Genomic DNA, 18010 nt, shown 5'->3' with positions numbered 1-18010 from the left:
GGGAAAGAACACCCGGAACCTCCCGTACCCCAAACAAGCCCATCTCTCCCTCGCAAAACTCTCATCTCGAGTCAATACAAAGACACATTTTTAAACCATTGCTTTATTTTCACATGTGAGGTTATTCGGTGTCCTCAATTACATTTTAAATTCCAAACCTGGAGGGTGGGTTATTCAGAAACCCTATCTTCTTCTTTTCTCCCCCACCCTGACATTTGCCCTGGACTACACTGGGCCAGCCCTCACTGTGTTCACTGCAGGCAGGGAATTTGTAGTCCTTCTGGGTTCAAGATTTCTAGGTTCAGATACAACTGGCTTCCTTCTATGAAACTATATGCTTTTTGCATTTTCCAAAGAAGCTGAAAATCTGTGTTTTTTACCCAAAGGTAAAGTTTTGGACCTTACATTTGTTTGTTTTTAAAAGTGTGTGAGCCAAATAAAATACCATCCAGGTTGCAACCTCTCGTATATAAACTCTCCCAAACTGAGGGAGATGTAATAAAAGTGAATGGGAGTGGAGAGGGAACTTGAGGATGTAGTGACCCATCTCCCAGGAGAAGGACTCAGGCTCTCAAGAACTCGTAATAGATCCATGCTACCTTGCCTTTACATTTTAAGTCACTTTCTGGTCCATATGTCTAGGTTTCCCAAGCATTCTGTGCAAGGGCGTCAGATTTAGAAAACAAAAACACATGATGTCCAGTTAAATTTCAATTTCAGATAAACAATGAATACTTTGTCTTAGTATGTCCAGTGCACTATTTGGGACATAGTTAATATTGAAAATGATGCAGAGTTGATGTGAAGTTCAATGTGACTGGGCAGCCTGTATTTTTTTCTGCAACTCCAGTCCTGCCAGCTCTGAGTTGTACCTTCACTAACGGCCCCACCTGCTGTGACCCAGGGTTCTGTCCCCATGGTGAGGCTGTACTGTTGGTGCAAAATCCTTCCCCGTATTTCAAGAGAAGAAAAGGAAGGATATTAACAAAAATAGTATTTTTTTTAAAGCCAATGTTAAGTGTCTCAATATACTGAGGAATAACTTCTGAATTAAGATGGCCCCAGGGTATTTTACTCCAGTCTGAGCTCTCTTGGAGGACCACTCACATTCACTGGTTTCTTTAAATGAAGTCCCTCTAACTTCCTTCCAATCAATCCCCTTGGGCTTTCAGACCACTGAAAACATGGCTCTATTGCTAGTGACTTGCACTAAAAAACACATTGAAATAAAATCATTTAGGCTAGCATTTCCCCAACTCGATTATACTTTTTGGAACTCTATTCCCACAGGATCCTCCTGGAAAAAACATGGTTCTGTGGTTGAATAAGCAGGAAACTGCACGCTGTCTATGCCCATCTGGGAAAGTCACTGTGAACATCAGTGTACGAAAGGCCTGAGGAGTCTTGCAGGGGAAACTCTGAGCTGCTTATTCCAGCACGATCCAAACTTACTCGACCACAGAGCACACGGGCTGCCACTCCCCCCATCTAATGCCTCTTAACCCTACAGATAACAATTGGGATGCTAGAAACAGGTGAATGTTTTTCAAACAAAACTAACCCTTTAGATAGTATTTCTTTCTATGCCCTAGTTTAGGTCTGGGGCTCTGGGTTCTTTAGAAGTGTTCCTGTCCCTGATCCAAGACCCCTTCTGTCACCATCTTCCTTCAAGGCCCACCCACCCTCCAAGGCCCACCCACGCCCTCCACCAGCTCCATGAAGCCTCCCTGACCTCCTGGCCTCTCCAGCCACACTGACCACTTCCTTCTTTGTTTCTCTGACTTTTCATTCAGCAATTATTCCCAGCACACCAATTCACACATCCCATGCCCTCAGGACATTAATCCAAGTATGTTGATTTGATTCTTTAGCTATTGTTTTCTGATTCTTTATATGTTGGCTCCTCAACCAGGCTTGAAGCTACCTGGGGTGACACTTTTCCTGCTTCACCATAGCCCCTTATTGCAAGACGGGCCGGGCATCCAGTAGGCCTTTGGTAAATGCTTTTTGACAGAAGTATGTCTATTCATGCCCCCGTGTTCTAATCGTTACAGGTTTCAGAAACAAGGGATGGTTTTCCTAAAAGAGTCATGAGCCGGCTTCTCTTGTGCGCCAGGAAAGATGAAAAGCTTAACTTCAGAGTTGCCTTCTGAGCCATGCATTGTGTGCCCCCTCGCATCAGTCACCATCCCCCGGCAGACACCCTAACTCCAACCCAAACCAGGGGAGGAGGGAAAGACCTGCAAAGACCAGAGATTTCCATGAGGCTGAAATAATTTCCCAATTAGTTTATAGGTCAAAATTCCCAAATATGATAGGATCTGCAGCTTTGAAATTCAAATGATTTCAATTCTTCTGTCCTGGGAAATACCATTTCACTATCCTAAGGCAAAGATGGCCATGTACTCTGATAAAAAAGAACAGACTGCAAAATGACCTACTCTCCAGCAGTGAAGTCACAGGACTCTTTTATTTAATGTGCCTGGCAGGGCTTCAGGGTTTTACAGACATTGCGCTGTGAGCTCCATCATGAATCAAGGCCTGTGCAATGCAGATTTCTAACAATTCCACTGCATTTCCATAGTCTTCATGGAGTTCTCATTTTCTACCCTGAGACTCTGATTTAAAAAGAAAAATCTGGGCAACAACAAGGGAGTCTCTAAAATACATAATCGGAAATCTAAACACATCATACAAATCAACTGTGCACACACTTCATTGTCCCAGAAGCATATTTCTTTCCATTTCAAGCCAATTATACAAAAAATTTCAAACTCCACACTCAAAGCTTTAAATAAATAGCCCTGGTTTCCAAGGTGAAATAGACTTATCTCCTTTTGAATGATAACAAGTGATAAAAATATCAGTAATAAACTGATTTTTGTAAATCAATTATTTTCTAAAAAGCATAAAAGGCTTTCCAAGAAGGCCCATGGCAAACTTCATTGGATTCAGTTCCTGGAAAAATATGTGAACCAGCTAACACATTTCCTGGGTGAAAACACTGCCAGGTCTGAGCACTTGGTATTTGGTAAGAAACACTGTAACATTCTAGACAGCTAATGCCTTCTTTGTCCCCATCTCAATCCTCAAGCAATCAATTAGGAATAGCAACACAGACACTCTTGTTTTGCAAGCACAATTCATAGTAAATTTTGGATTTTGTAGCCATTTCTATATCTCAGAAATCTCAATGAAATTTCAGGTAAAATGGGGTCCAGATATATTCAATAGTTTGATCAAATCATTTCTCATCATTCAGGACTTAGCCCAAATATCAACTCTTCAGAGTCCTTCCCGGGGCCACCCCAGCTAAACCGCCCCCCCACCCCACACACAAGTACGAGACAGCTCTCTACCACATTCACTCCTGATTTTATGTTTCTCAAAGTCCTTATAGTACCTGTATTACCTTCCTCATGCTTTAAATGTTTATTGTCCATCCCCCATCAGTAGAAAATAATCTAAAAGATCTCCTTGCAGTCAGGTCCTCTGCGTGGCTCAATGTTGTATCCCCAGAGCCTCATTCAGGGCTGGTGATGGCAGTGCAACTATCACCACCATCCATTTCATATTCCCAAACTGAAACTCCGTACCATTAAACGCTAACCCCTTCAACCTCACCTCCCCCATCCCCTAGCAACCATTATTCTACTTTCTGTCCCTATGAATTTGACTACTCTAGGACCTCATATAAGTGGAATCATACAAGATTTGGCCATGTTGTAGCATGTGTCAGAATTCCATTGTATGGATATACCACATCTTGTTAATCCATTCATCTATCAATGGGCATTTGAGTTGTTTCCACCTTTTGGCTATCATGAATAATATTGCACTGAACACTGGTGTACAAATATTTGTTTGAGTCCCTGCTTTCAGTTTTTTGGAGTATACACCCAAGAGCAGAATTTCTGAATCATATGGTAATTCTATGTTTAATTTTTTGAGGAACCGCCATATTGTTTTCCATAATGGCTGCACCATTTTACATTCCTGCCAACAGTGCACAAGGGGTTCCAATTTCTCCACATTCTCATCAACATTTGTTATTTTCTGGCTTGTTTTTTGTTTTGGGATTTGTTTTTTTGTTTGTTTTTTGTTTTTGTTTTTGCTAATTGAATTTATCTGAAGCAACAGTTCCCAGTTAGGTCTGTTATAGATTAATGGTTCTAATGAGAAAAAACTTTGACTTGGTTTACCACCTAAGGCACAGTCAGAAGTCATGAACAGCTAAATAAAAATAATTTACCTTTCACAGTTCAGCCTAGGCTCACAGAACAAGGATTATTTCTGGATATTTAGAGTACCTCCCAGTAGAAATATAAGCAAGTAAAAGAAAAGAGAACCAACTACTGGGTAGCTTTCTCACCATACTGGTGTCAACCTTTTCTGCAGACAGCCCCAGCTGACAGCAAGCGGAATCTCAGGCAGGAGCTGCTCTGTGCAGCACTAACTACAGGCCCTGCCATTTCTGGAAGAGCATGAAAGGGCCTTTGGAAACTGTGTGGTGTTGGCCATTAAGACTTGGAAGGAAGGAGGAGTGGAAATTACAGCCATCTGAATGCAATTGCCTGGCTTTATCTTTGCCCAACACTCCAAGAGCCTATAAACATCAGTGGAGGGAAAAGGGTTTAATCTCCAAAGACATAAAATTTTCAGAGCTATGTGACCTCTGAAAGAATAAGGCCATCTGAGAAAACTATTTCCTGAAACTCAAATCCAGGCTTGGGGAATGAGGCCACCAGCCAAGGCTCAGTCTTCAACTTTTCAAAATGTTTGCACATCAGCCTTTCCGGCTGGATTTGGATGCTGGGGAGAAAAAGCTGTCGCCAGTTTAACTGTATCTCCCTGGCCCTTAGCACAGGGCTTGGCACACAGCTGGGAATGAATACATAGTTCCTGAAACAATGAATGAATGCATGACACCAGTCTAAGAAGAGTGAGGACTTTCTGATCCCAGAGACTGGAGAATGTAGTCTTCTTGACACATTCTACCCTGGCAGTCACCTTTCTCATGGACTAGGTTTTGTGTTCTGTAAGGACCCAACACAGCACTCCTTCACAGAAATCCCTATAACTGTCATGGCCTCATGTGAGTTCATGGTTGAGATAGGCCTTCTCCAGCCCTAAGAAATACTCATCTGGCTAGAATGGTTTTCAATTCCCTTTCTCTACTCCCTAATCCATGTCTGTGTCCCACTCTTCCCTGACTCTCACACGGGTACCCCTTTCCAACAATAACAATACTGGGGGTAATAGTGTCAGCAAGAGCCAGCTTCTTTTACTGCTTTACAGTTTCCATAGGGCTCTCAACTGCATTAGTTTATTTGACCCCCAGCACAACCTAATAGGAAAAACCGAGTAGACACCTGATTTACCGAAGGTATGCGAGCAATGTGTGGTAGAACCAAGTCTCTAGGCTCGAAAAACCCAGTCCTCTTTTGGTGAGTGGCTTTCTGTTCCTTAAACATTACCAAGCACATATTAATCTCAAAACCAAAACTCTCACCCCTTTAGGACTCTTCTCAATTACCCACTGAGAGGAAAGACGGCTCCTAGTGGATAGATCCTAACCATGCTGATGTGTTAATGATCGCAAATGACGTCATGTGTTTGTGATTGTATGAATATATGTCTACAAATTCTTTCATGTTCCTCTCTTCAAGAGGTAGAGCTTAATTCCCCTCCCTTTGAGCATGGGCTGGACTTAGTATCTTGCCTCTAAGGAATAAAAAAGGTGAAGTGATGATGCGTGATTTCAGAGACTAGGTCATAAGAGCCACTGTGGCTTCATCCTTGCTCTCTCCAATCACTCTCTGTGGAGGAAGCCAGCTGCCATGTTGTAAGGACACTCAAGTAGCTCTATGAACAGACTCACATAGCAAGACTGAGGCCTCCTGCCAACAGCCATATGAGAGAATCATTTTGGAAGTGGATCCTCCAACTCCAGTGAAACCTTTGGATGACTTTACTACCAGACAGAAGACTGACTGCAGCCTCATGAGAGTCCTTGAGCCAGAACCACAAAGTTAAGCTCCTCTGGAATTCCTGACCCACAAAAACTGCAAGCTAATGTTTATTATATAAAGCAGCTAAATTTCGGGGGTAATTTGTTCTGCATCAACAGGTACCTAATACAGTTTTCCATTTCTTAGGAAATATATATACTTTAAGAAGGTTTACCTTTAAAAAAACTTTTATACTATTAATCTATGCTTATTTTACTAAAATTTTAAATATAGATAAAAACAAAGACAAAATTTTTAAATTACTCATTCTCATCCAGATAACTAATTTTATCATTTTGATATAACTTTTCATGTTTCCTACTTGTGTGTGTTTTTTGGTGCTGTTTATTTTTCTTACAAAAATGAGCTCATATTACTTAGAATCTGCTTTTTGCCATTTAACAATACTGAACTCTATTTCAAGTCATTAAAGTTAAAATTACAACAGTATTTGGAATAGCCACATAGTATTTTATTAAGTATATCAAAATATATTTAAGCAATCCTTTTTTTTTTTATAATAAGTGATTTAGGCTACTGTCAGTTGTCTTTATCATTAACAAGGCTGCCGTGGGAAACTGTCCATGTGCTTTTTGTGTGCTTGTTGGCTGTGTCCTTAGCATAAATTGATAAACGTGGAACTGCTGGATAAGAAAAGGTATATACTTCTTAAATGAGTGCCACACACACTGACAAATTATACCAAAGACTGGGAAAATTTATATCTTCCCAACAGTTTATCAGGGTGTCCCTCTCACCAAACTCTGGCCAGCCTATTAAAAGCCAATTCTTAACTCAAAGAATTGAATCTCCAGTGATGGAGTTTCTGGCAGCTGGCAGACCAAAAAAAAGATATTTGGGTGGCTGGGGAAGCTTTCCTCTCAAACCATACACCATATTGCAACGTTCCCTCCATCTAAGTCACCACTGAACTGACTTTGACTCCTCTTTCTTCAGCCTGACCACCCAAGAGAGAAGACAGATCAGCTTTGTCATGAAAGGCACCAAATGCAGTTGCAGAAAATGTGGCACCACCTCCTGTACACCACTCGACATTTGGCAGTTATCTTGGGCAAAAATGCCATTTATCCTCTAACGATCCTCAATTGCGTTATCTTCTGTAACACTAGCTATTCATTCATCCCTTTGACCTACGTAAACTTTTCTCAGGTTTTTAAAAATAAAAACATAAAATAAAAACCATCAAATGACTTATTTCTGTGAGCATGGACCAAAATGGGCAGCCTGACTAAAAAGAGGAGCCTTGATTCATCAGACCCACTGGCACACTGCCTTGAACAGCAATTCCCGAGCTGTGTTACGAGGAAAAGCAATGTCCTACAAATGGTCTGAAGGTATCACCTTCCATGAAATAAGAGTCTAGGGGATGGACAGATGGATAAGCCAGACACTAATGCCTATACTTCTTCTTGAACTAAAGAGTGGACAGTTCTCTATTTGAGTGCATACTTAATACAAGTTTAGCTATTTCAAAGGACATATTATATTTAATGAAACCACCAATCCAGTTATTAATGGTCATTATTTTTTCCTCATACACCCCTGATTTTAAAAGCTGCACATGAAGCTCTGAATCACAAGCAGGTTACCTCTGGGTTTTAGGAACACGTATATATTTTATCTCAGGATTATTTACCAACTGCATATATTTTATCTATAATCCATTCAAATAAAACTATTTGTGTACTTCACTCCTTTGATGGGGGTATATTGACTCAAAATTGCCTCTTGTCTTAAAAAGGAAAATATTTACATTATGCTATTTACAAAAAAACAAAACTAATTACCTGATTCAAATAGGTAAATCCAATCTATAAAAAGCCAAGGAAGGGAAATGCAGAAAAAAGGCTGAAAGGGAAAACCAGGCATTCAGGTGGTCATATCATCCTTGTAGGAGTACTGGGAGATGAAACTTCCAGGAGAGAGGATGGAACAAAGAGCTCTCTCTTAGCCATGGCCACTTAAAGCCCAGGACTTCAAATTTCTTCCCCTGGAGCCTATACAGACCACCTATAGGCAGGTTGGGGATGACTAGGACCATTGAACCAACCTACAAAGAGCTATGTGCCCCTGAAAGAGGTTAAGCGACTTGGACAAGGTAACAGAGCCAGGTCGAAGGTGAGAACCAGAACCCAGATCCTCCCACACCCACCGTGCAGGGGCAACACCAAGGTAACACATGCTCCTTCGTGGATGACCGCCCTGGTTTAGGCACGTCCAGGACAGGAATCGTAAAGAGCTGGGACTCTGTCTGAAGCGCCCTCCTCCACCTTCCTCAGTAAGCCGCAACCACAGCCCAAACACCAGCTCCTCTGGAACCCCCAGCCCGTGCCCCTCACCCTTCTGTATTCATGTCTCCTCCCTCTGTGGTCCCACAGCACTTCCTCTACACCTGAGCAGATCTCACCTTGCTGAGATGATTCTTGCTTTCCTAATACACTGGGATGGGCACCATGCCCTCTTCTGCTTGGTTTCCCCAGCCCCTAACACAGATACCGAAGGGCTCAAATTTGACTCGGCTGAGATGGAAAAGCTGACATCATCAACCCTGCATGCCTCAAGAGTGACTTCAACCAAATGATGAATAAAACATGATCACTTTGCATAAACTCAGAAAAGCATTTTTTTCCCCTAGCCAAACTAGAGAAGTAAAGAATGAATTAGGCTTTTCCTGGTGTCCTGTTAGTCCTTCTAAAATCATCACATGGCTGTCTTGCCTTAGTTGGCTGTACCATTTATCCCCACGGTCTAGGGTCCAGCCAAATGACATCAGGGTGCAAAGTGACAGCCAGACCTCTGTAGAGCAAGAGCTTTTTTTTTTTTTTTTAAAAGAGAAAGTCCCTCTTCTATTCTTTGAAATTTCCCAGAGTTAGTATTACCGGCATCAGGCTCACCCCTGCCAGGAGCTACTGTTACTGTGGCTGTCTGTGTTCCAGGGGAGCACACCTAGTGACCATGAGTGAAAAAACAGAAATCAACTGGTGAAAATGTATCTGATCAACACAATTTGTCCTGGAAAAAATTTCACTTCTCAGCAGACATTCTCCTCAGCCTGCGGCCAAACCCTTACAACTAATGTCCTCAACAAGCACCTCTGTCTAAGTCCCTAGTTTACCCAGGTAGAGATAGAAGGACAGATGACACTGATGAGCTCACTTTTAAAATGAACATTTTTTTTTTTAGAGGGAAATGGAAGGGGACTACTGTGTGCCAGGCAACACGGCGAGTGTTTCACATACGCTGTCAAATCCCGTCTTCATCAAATGGAGCAGACTACGTGCAACAAGAATGACTCTTAAAACTTCATAAGGAAGCCAGCCACAAGAGAATATGCTGTCTATGATGCCATTTTTATGAAATCCTAGAAAATGTAAAGCTTTAGATTCATAAAGCAGATAACTGATTGCCAGTGGCCAGAGGTGAAATGAGGGAACTGACTGCCAAGGGGCATAAGGGAACTTTGAGGATGATGGCAATGACCACATCATGATTGTGGTGGTGACTAGATGATTGTATACATTTGTCAAAACTCATCAAATTTACACTTAAAATTGGTAAATTTTATTATATGTACATATTTCAATAAAACTTGATTAAAAATGTTTTTAATCTCATTTTCACATCAACTCTGTGAAATGGCATTATTACTCCCATTCTAGGATTAAGGAAACTTCAGCTCAGATGCTCTGAGTAACTTGCAAAAATCTGCCCTCCCCGACATACTGCCAGGCTGCCTCCCCTTAGAAGATCCTTGGGTGTTACTATAACACTTTCTCACTCCAAGGCATTCATCTATTTTTCCCCTTAAGTTTCCCCTATTCATTTTTATTGTTCCCTTTATTGGATGCTTAACTTCCTCTCTCTTAAGATGTCTCTATCTGGCATTAGCCAGACATTCATTGCTCAGCAATTAGTTGCCTTCATCTTCCTTTATCAAACAACCTGTTCCTTTAATCACTCTCAGTAAGACAAGTTCCAGGATTCCCCTCAGCAGTTCTAGTTCTGAATGCTTGCAGGTTAAAAGTTGAGCTCTAAAAGAGACCTTCACAACTGATATCACGACAACTCTCATCACCTTTAATCTACAGACATGTATTGATGAAACAACTATAACATACCGATCCTGTGTGGCAACATGTATGGGCTGCAGGATATGGGAGGGTGGTCATCCACACTGTGTCTGCTGGACGCTGAGTGCCAGCTATGTCCGGGGACATCACACATGTTACCTCTTTAATCTGAGATATGTTTTTATCTATTTTACAAATGAGCAGACTTAGGTTGGAAGTCCTTCACCGAGAAGCAGGGAAGAAGGATTATGGCCCTAGAGCCCCAGCCCCTCTGGTGGTCTCCCACTGCTGCTCAGGGCGGTGCTAAGGGCCCTAGGGTCTATACAGATCAAACCAGCCCCGGGCTCAGAGCTCCAGCCTAGCTGTTCAATAGAAAAGCAACCTACAATTCAAGCGAGTGTTTGCAGCAGGATCGATGAGTGTCCCAACAGGAGTGGCCCCTGCAGTGGGAGGAGATGGCACTTAGGGAGGCTCCGAGCAGGACGTGAGCCAGGCTGTGATGAGGGGGAGAGAGGCTGACCCCGACAGCCAGCCTCTCCTGAGAGTTCCCAGCACGCTGACCCTGCCGGACAGTGGTCATCTTCATGGGGCGTTCCCTCCTATCACCAACTCTCCACACAGTCTCTCAAGGCACAGGTCACTTCCTTCTTTGTTTCCGCCAAACTGTCCAGCTGAACACCCTCCAGGTGCCCCAACCCTTCCCAACTCTCCCTTCTCATTCTTTTGTACTTGAATCTGTAGACATGGCCTTCCGGGTTCTGTGAACCCTGCAGAGAGGCAAACAGTAGGCCCAAATCGGGGGCCCCTTGCAACATTTCTCTGAACAGCTGAACAAGGCTGATGGGATAATGGGCAGGAGGCCCAGGCTGACTTGCACAGTGATGCCCTGAGCCGTCTGGGGATGCTGCCCTAGAGAAGTCATCAGTCAGGAGCAACCCCAGGGGGTGCATCACTGACTGTTACACATTTCTGCTCCCTCTTCCTGCAAAGCGCACAAGGATACACATCAAAGTGCCATGCGGGTGCAAGCTGTGAGGACAATCCATCTGCCATTAGTGTGTGCCGGGAAATCCATATCCCATCAGCAGCCAAGGTTGCTCCAGCACCTGCCACTCTTACTGCTATTTATACAGACACGCGCTCGAGTCTCCAGAAATCCTTGCTTGACTGTTGGCCACCTCCAGAGCATCCTTTTAAACCAGGTGAGCACTCATACACCTGGGAGCATAGAACCGAAGTGTCTCCATCTGGTTTATACCAGAGCAAATACCTAACTAACCACTCCATCTTCCCAAACTCGCCTCCCACTCCGGCTTGCCTCCGTCCTCAACTCCTCAGCCTGCTAACCTCAACTTCTGACTTCAGCATTTCTACCTCTGTATTTTGCATCTAACCGTCCCTATTTCTAATTCCCCCCCCGCCGTTCTCTCCTTCTATGAAAAAAGGAAACCTCAAATATCTAGTGAGCTCCCGTATGCCCAGCCCTGTGCTGGCACAGGAGAGAAACACGCAGACGTGCAGCAGGCTGCACAGCGAGCTCACAGGTCTACACAGACAGATGCCAGGGCCGAAAGGGCCTCAGAGCAAGGCACACACGTGCCACAGGAGTGAAAGAAAGCAGTCACCTCTCTCCAGGGAGGTCAGCAGAACGTGAGCAGAACAAGGTTAGGAGAGGGGAGGGCCCCCAAGCAACAGAGCTACCGATGAGCAATGCACGGAGCTGGCGAGGCACAGCGTGTGCCTGGGGACCTGCTTAGCCAGAGGACGAGGGTTTCTGGAATGACAGATAAGGCTGAAAATGGAGACCAGATGTCAACTTGTGGAAGGCAGGGCCAATGTAAAAAGTTAGCCTTTGTCTTCCAGGCAACAGGAGGATATCAAAGATGTTTTGAGCTGCCGTGCTGTTTTGGTGGAGATGAAAGCAGTGGCGGCAGCACTGTGTAGGCAGGAGTGCAGGTGGGAGCGACCAGAAGCAGGAAAACTGCACAGGAGATGCTCTGGGGCACCTGGGCGCTCGCAGTTGCCATGGGGATGGGAAACCGGGAGCAACAGACGCAAACGGCTTTTTTAAGGAAAACGAAGACCTTGTCTGTGCTGAAAACAATGGAGAGGAAATAGTCTAAGATGACGGGGATGTTCAGAGTGGACCCTTATCTTTTTGGGTGCTTAGGATCTAAAACCCCTTTATGTCTGGGAAGTCCCCTCACTGCATGCTTCTCGCTGGAAGGCAGAGCCCATGTCTTCTAGAGAAGCTAAAGGTGACAAATACCTGTTCCTGTCTCCCCCAGCCCCGACCCCGGGCAGCCACCGTTCTGGTGTGTGACCTACTCCACCAATCAGACGGTCTCATCGGGACTTTGAAACTTGAGGGGTGACAAAGACATAGGGACAGTTTAGGATGCAACCCTAGAGGAGGCATCCAGCAGCAATGGCCAGCCTCAGACATGGTGATGGAGCCAAAGAGCTCTTGTGGTACAACTTGGGCTGAGCTTCCTGTGCTCTGGCAGCCACGCTTCAGTCTGACGATTCCTAATTTAGTCGCCCAGTGGGCTCCCAACAAATTCCTGCAGTCAGAATCGTGCTGATAGCAATATCCAACCCAATCCATGCTCTGTGCCCCTCCTCAAAATCTTCATCCCCAAATTCCCAGACCACACAGCCCCTTGCTCTGCTGAGCCACCCTAGCACATCTGAACAGAGATGCTCATTGGGCACCTAACCTGTGCTCACTCAGTCAGCCTGCATCCCAAGGACCAACTGCACTGCAAGGGTTATCAGAGCAGAGCCCACAGCTTCTCCTGAGTGTGGGCACATCTGCTGCCTCACTCCCCCGCCATCCAACAAAACCTGACCCGTTCCCACACCTAGCACAGCACCCTGTGCAGGGGAGCCACTCTGTTTATGCCTGCAGATCCATCTGGATTACATTTACATATTCAAGGCAAAATCTGAAAAAGTTAAAAGTCCTTATTGCTGCAATGTTTAGAAAATTATATAAAAATACTGAGAAATAGAGTAGAGAAATCAGGGTAGAATAACAAAACTATTTTTATGATTTTTTTTTGTTTCAAAATAATGGGGGAGAGGAAACAAGGCTGGCCAGGCATGAGCACATAACTCTTAAGCTAGGAATAGGGACATGGGAATTTATTACACTATTCTCTCTACTTTTGATACTGAAATTTCCCATAATTAAAGCTTTAAAAGACTGAATAATAACTATCAAAAATTTAGTTTTTATAGTCATTTAAGACTATCCCTGAGAACCTTAGAACAAATGGAGAGGGGATTGAAACCTCTGGTGACTGTGTGATAATTGCTTAGGATAGACAGTAAGCACCAAACGCCATGTTTTTAGGAAAAGCCGGGATTTAGTAATAATGTAAAACCTCCATTTAATAAAGTACTTACAGAGAAAAACAAAAGGCGCTTCAATAAGGTAATCAGCACAGAGGGATTTGAGTCCAAAGAACACAGCAGGCGGGAGGGGTAGTGATACCCTCCACTGCACGGCTCCTGCCCTTCCCACCCCCATCCTACTCTGGACAGGAACTGGAGGAGGAGAAGCAGTCGACACCATGAGATGCCTTTGTATACACAGGACCCTGCTAACCAGCCCGTAACTTCAGGTTCACTCAGTCAGAACACAGAAAAACTTAGGGAGTCAGAAACATGCTTGTGATTCTGTACAGACATAACTCCCACCTTTCAGCAAACTAATTTAATCGTCTAACTCCCATTTCCTGGTTCCCAGGAAGGCTGCACATAAATCCACTTAAGGCATGTCTGATTGCATTCCTAGTGTTAAGACACAGAGGAGCACACCCAGATTTGAGTGCTTTTTCAAACTGCCAGTGCTCTGTTTCAGTGCTTAAACTCAAACTTCAAAAAGATTTGCTTGAGAATGACGCACACATGCCACAAACTCTTTGTTAGATGGTTAAGGTAGAAAATTAAAATCAATGAACGTATAGATAACTAATAAGGACCTACTGTACAGCACAGGGAACTCTACTCAATACTCTCATGGCCTATATGGGAAAAGAATCCAAAAAAGAGTGGACATATGTATAACTGAGTCACTTTGCTGTACACCTGAAACTAACACAACATAGTAAATCCACTATAGTCCAATAAAATTAAAAAAATAAAATAAAATCAATGAACGATGCACTATATGATCTAAGTTCATCTCTGAAGGTGTCTTCTCCTGCCTTCCTCTGCAGCATCTGATTTTTGGAAGGTGATTACTGACTACTGGTTCGATTCTCATCACTATCTCTAGGCCTTTGCCGTCATGGCTGCAAATCCTTCCAAGCAGGGGTCTGCCTTCTCCTGTCCTCATGCATTTCATGCTCTGCTCCGCTGTGGCTGTCACTCACACAGAAGTCTCCTGCACTCACACCCCCACTGTCCCCTCCTCCACTCAGGACACTCTCACCAGAGAATGAATTCCCTATCCTGCTGCCCTTGTTTTCCTTGAGCTAAACACAGTTCCTTTTCTGTAACACCATCTGCTTCTATAACAGATCAACACGCAAGATATGGTCAACAACTGATTAATACCTTGTTACTGTTGTAACTTCTACTAGTGATTACAAAGCTACCTCCTTAGAGGTCCCTAAGGATGACTCTCATGCCATGTGGATTCCTAAGAGAACCCTCTGTCCACACAGGTTCATTTCACTGGGCAGTGTCTCTTGTTTTTTAGTCCTTCTTGAAGGGCAGAGTGCTATCCTCAGTATAGAAAATCCTATCATTTCAGTGGTAAATGTGCCCGATGGAGGTCACTGAAAAGGTCAATTCCTTGGAAATAAAACAAACCTTTCCTCCAAGGTGCTCCTTGGCTTCCTCTTTGAAATAGCATTTCTCACATATATTGGGAAACAGTACTTCTGCAGCTTTTAAAAGTGGGGCTTTCCTGTGGCCAGATAAATTTGAGGAACCCCTACATGCTGCATCCCCATCTGGAAAGTCACATACATTAGCATAGCAAAGACTGCAATTAAGACATGTATCGTATATTTTTATCATATCGTTTCCCCTAATAACATCCAGTGAGAGTTGAGTTCTCTAGAACTCCCCCTTGGGATGCTGCAACTATAGCTTAACCATCCCAAAGAAGCTAAGCAGAAGCCAGAGGGCAAACCCATGGCCTTTTGCTACTCTTAACTCTTTGCTGCCTATTATCTGGGGTCATCGACACACAACCCCAAAAAGATTCCCAACCATTCCATGCTCTAGCTATTACCTCAGTTCTGTAGTCTTCAGCTGACTCTGGAAATCAAGGTCCGTTTCTACTAACCATCGGGCCTAGGGGATACGATGGATTTGTTTCCAAGAATTTCTAGTGTGTCCACCTGCCCTGCAGGGGTGAAGAGCTAAAACCACATCCCCCAGATGTCTTACAGCAAAGGTTCCAAGTGTGAGTTAGGTTTGGCCAACCAGATGTACTTCTGTGAAATTTGGAAAGAAAACCGAGGCAGAGATCATACTTCTGCAGTTGCTGCTCTTTCCTCATCAAGCAAAGTCCAGGAGGCACCCGATTCTTCTGTGACAGTTTTAGCCAAGGTGCCAGCATCCAGGTGCCAGCTTCATGGGTGCCAGGAGGCAGGACCAAGACACCTGTTTGCAGGTCTGGAGCATAGCAGCGTGGCATGGTTCTGATCATGGGAGCCTCTCCATCATGGCCATCCCCACGTGGTTGTGGAGAAGCTGCTTGATGATCGTGGAAGCAGCAGCAGCTTCCTGGGTGCTCCAGTTCCTTAGCGTGGCTTTGAGACACTCATTCCTGAAACCTCCGCTACAGAGTTGTGTCTTCAGAACTCTCCATAAGCCTTCAAGCTTATGAAGAGCTGCCCATTTCGTATCCTACAACGAATCCCTTCCTCCTGAATTTTGCTCGAGTGGATTCTGCTTTCTTCAACTGAATCCTGACCAACACTCCAACTCAAGTGGTGTTTCAGCAAGGATGATCGAACCTCTCAGTCTCACCTTGATGGCTGTGGGATTACAAACCGAGTCACTGTCGATACTCCATCCAGGTGGGGGAGCCTCCCGTACGGCAGACTGCAGCCAAATGCTGGAAACTTACAAAGCTGGCTTTCGGCAGCCAAGCATGCATCTTGGGTCAGGTCAACATAGATGTCTGCCTCCCAAGCAGTAATGATGCCCAACTCCTTCTGGAGCAGCAGCTATACATAGAAACCATGTAAAACCCAAACAGAAGAGTTTACAGGAAGGAACAACATGCCTGGGTTCTAATTCCAACCCATGTCACTTAAACTCTGAGTTGCAGACCTGTTCTTCCAAGTGGGGACAGTGACATCATTTACCTCATGGGAGGGAGGAGGGCAGACCTCGAAGGCCTTTGGGGAAAGAGTGCTCTATTAAAAGGATAGCACTACTATGACTGACTAATATTATCACTAGCATTCAGAAATCATAACCAAGAAAAGAAGGCCTTTCTTTCCATACTCTTAAAGAAACTTGCTAAATTTAATACATATAACTTTTTAGCACGTTGCATTTAGAGACAGTTTTTTTTTTAATGAAGATTATTTAAAATACGGTTTTATCAAATGTGAAAAACCCTTTGAAAATGACAGACCTCAGTGTGTTATTTGTAATAAGATTCTTTTTTTTAATTTTATTTTTTTATACAGCAGGTTCTTATTAGTTATCTGTTTTATACATATTAGTGTATACATGTCAATCCCAATCTCCCAATTCATCCCGCCACCACCTCCACCCCACCGCCGCTTCCCCCCCCCCGGGTGTCCATACGTTTGTTCTCTACATCTGGGTCTCTATTTCTGCCCTGCAAACCGGTTCATCTGTACCATTTTTCTAGGTTCCACATACATGCGTTAATATACGATATTTGTTTTTCTCTTTCTGACTTACTTCACTCTGTATGACAGTCTCACATTTAGAGACAGTTTTATGAGCTTCATTAAAAAATCAGAGCACTGAAAGTGCAATACTTCCTTTAGATTATAGCCAAGCAGTGGAAAGGTTTAAAAAAAATCATTTCACTTCAACAGGATTGTCAAGACTCATTGCAAGGTTATTGTTTTCACGTCAGTTGTCCTTTTGTGCCGTCATACAAGATGGCTGGAAGACTTCCTGTACCCACATAGTTCTGAGTTTTTGTTGTTGCTGCTGCTGTTTGTTTGTTTTTGTTTTTAAGCAGGCATCACTCCTGTTTCTTCAGTTTTTGACACAACAGAAAATCAATATGGCAGGTTTGTTTCACTGCTAGCCTTAAAATGCCATGTCCCCTGGAAGCAAATCCTCTTGACACAATCTGTAAGCGCTGCTCCAAGCTAACAGACAGCCACAAGGCAGGGGTTCTCAGGAAGAAACAGTCTAAATAGGCAGGAAAGCAGGCAGGAGCCAGACCAAAGGGAGGAGCTCGGAGCTCTCAGTGTGCAGAGGGGGAGGGGGAGTGGGTTAGGCATTGGGACAAGCGACAGGAGGGAAATTGGAGTCACCAACAGCCAGAGCTCCCAGGGCTGAGGACAGCTCTGCAATCAACTCACCATGCATTTCAGAGCCCAAAACAGAAGACAGCCAGCACGTGGGGCCCAAAGCCCACGAGCCAGGCAATGTAAGGGTGTTACACCTGTCAGCAAGAGCTGGGTCTGTGGCAAGAGCCCAAGCAGGCCTGTAGATTAAGAGGAGGAGGGAGAGGCCACTGATCTGGGAGTCCTGAGGGAAGGACTCAGGCCCTCAAGAGGGCTGGGCCCAACATCCCTCCCACACCTGATTCTTGGGTTTATAGGACCAAAAAGCCCTCATTAAAACAAAACAGAACAAAACATTTAACTCCACAGGATTCCTTTAAGGCTCCCTAGTGCATTTAAAATAGAAGATTTAGCTTTCTAAACTGTCTGATGCATAACA

General features: G+C 44.0%; 1 protein-coding gene across 4 annotated transcripts in view; it reads right to left on the bottom strand.

Annotated features, from left to right (window-relative positions):
• The window catches only part of PRKCE (protein kinase C epsilon), a 508978-nt gene that overhangs the window by 261522 nt on the left and 229446 nt on the right, over positions 1-18010 (bottom strand). The window contains exon 1 of one of the 4 annotated variants that reach the window (XM_061168697.1): positions 8440-8509. The exons of the other annotated variants lie outside the window; for them this stretch is intronic. The gene's annotated coding sequence lies outside the window, so the exon portion shown is untranslated. Of the gene's footprint in view, positions 1-8439; positions 8510-18010 lie in introns of those variants that run through there. 4 annotated transcript variants of the gene reach the window in all.

Source organism: Eubalaena glacialis, chromosome 14 (genome assembly GCF_028564815.1).
Source record: "Eubalaena glacialis isolate mEubGla1 chromosome 14, mEubGla1.1.hap2.+ XY, whole genome shotgun sequence".
Lineage (NCBI taxonomy): Eukaryota > Metazoa > Chordata > Mammalia > Artiodactyla > Balaenidae > Eubalaena > Eubalaena glacialis.
This window is presented reverse-complemented; position numbering and strand designations above follow the sequence as displayed.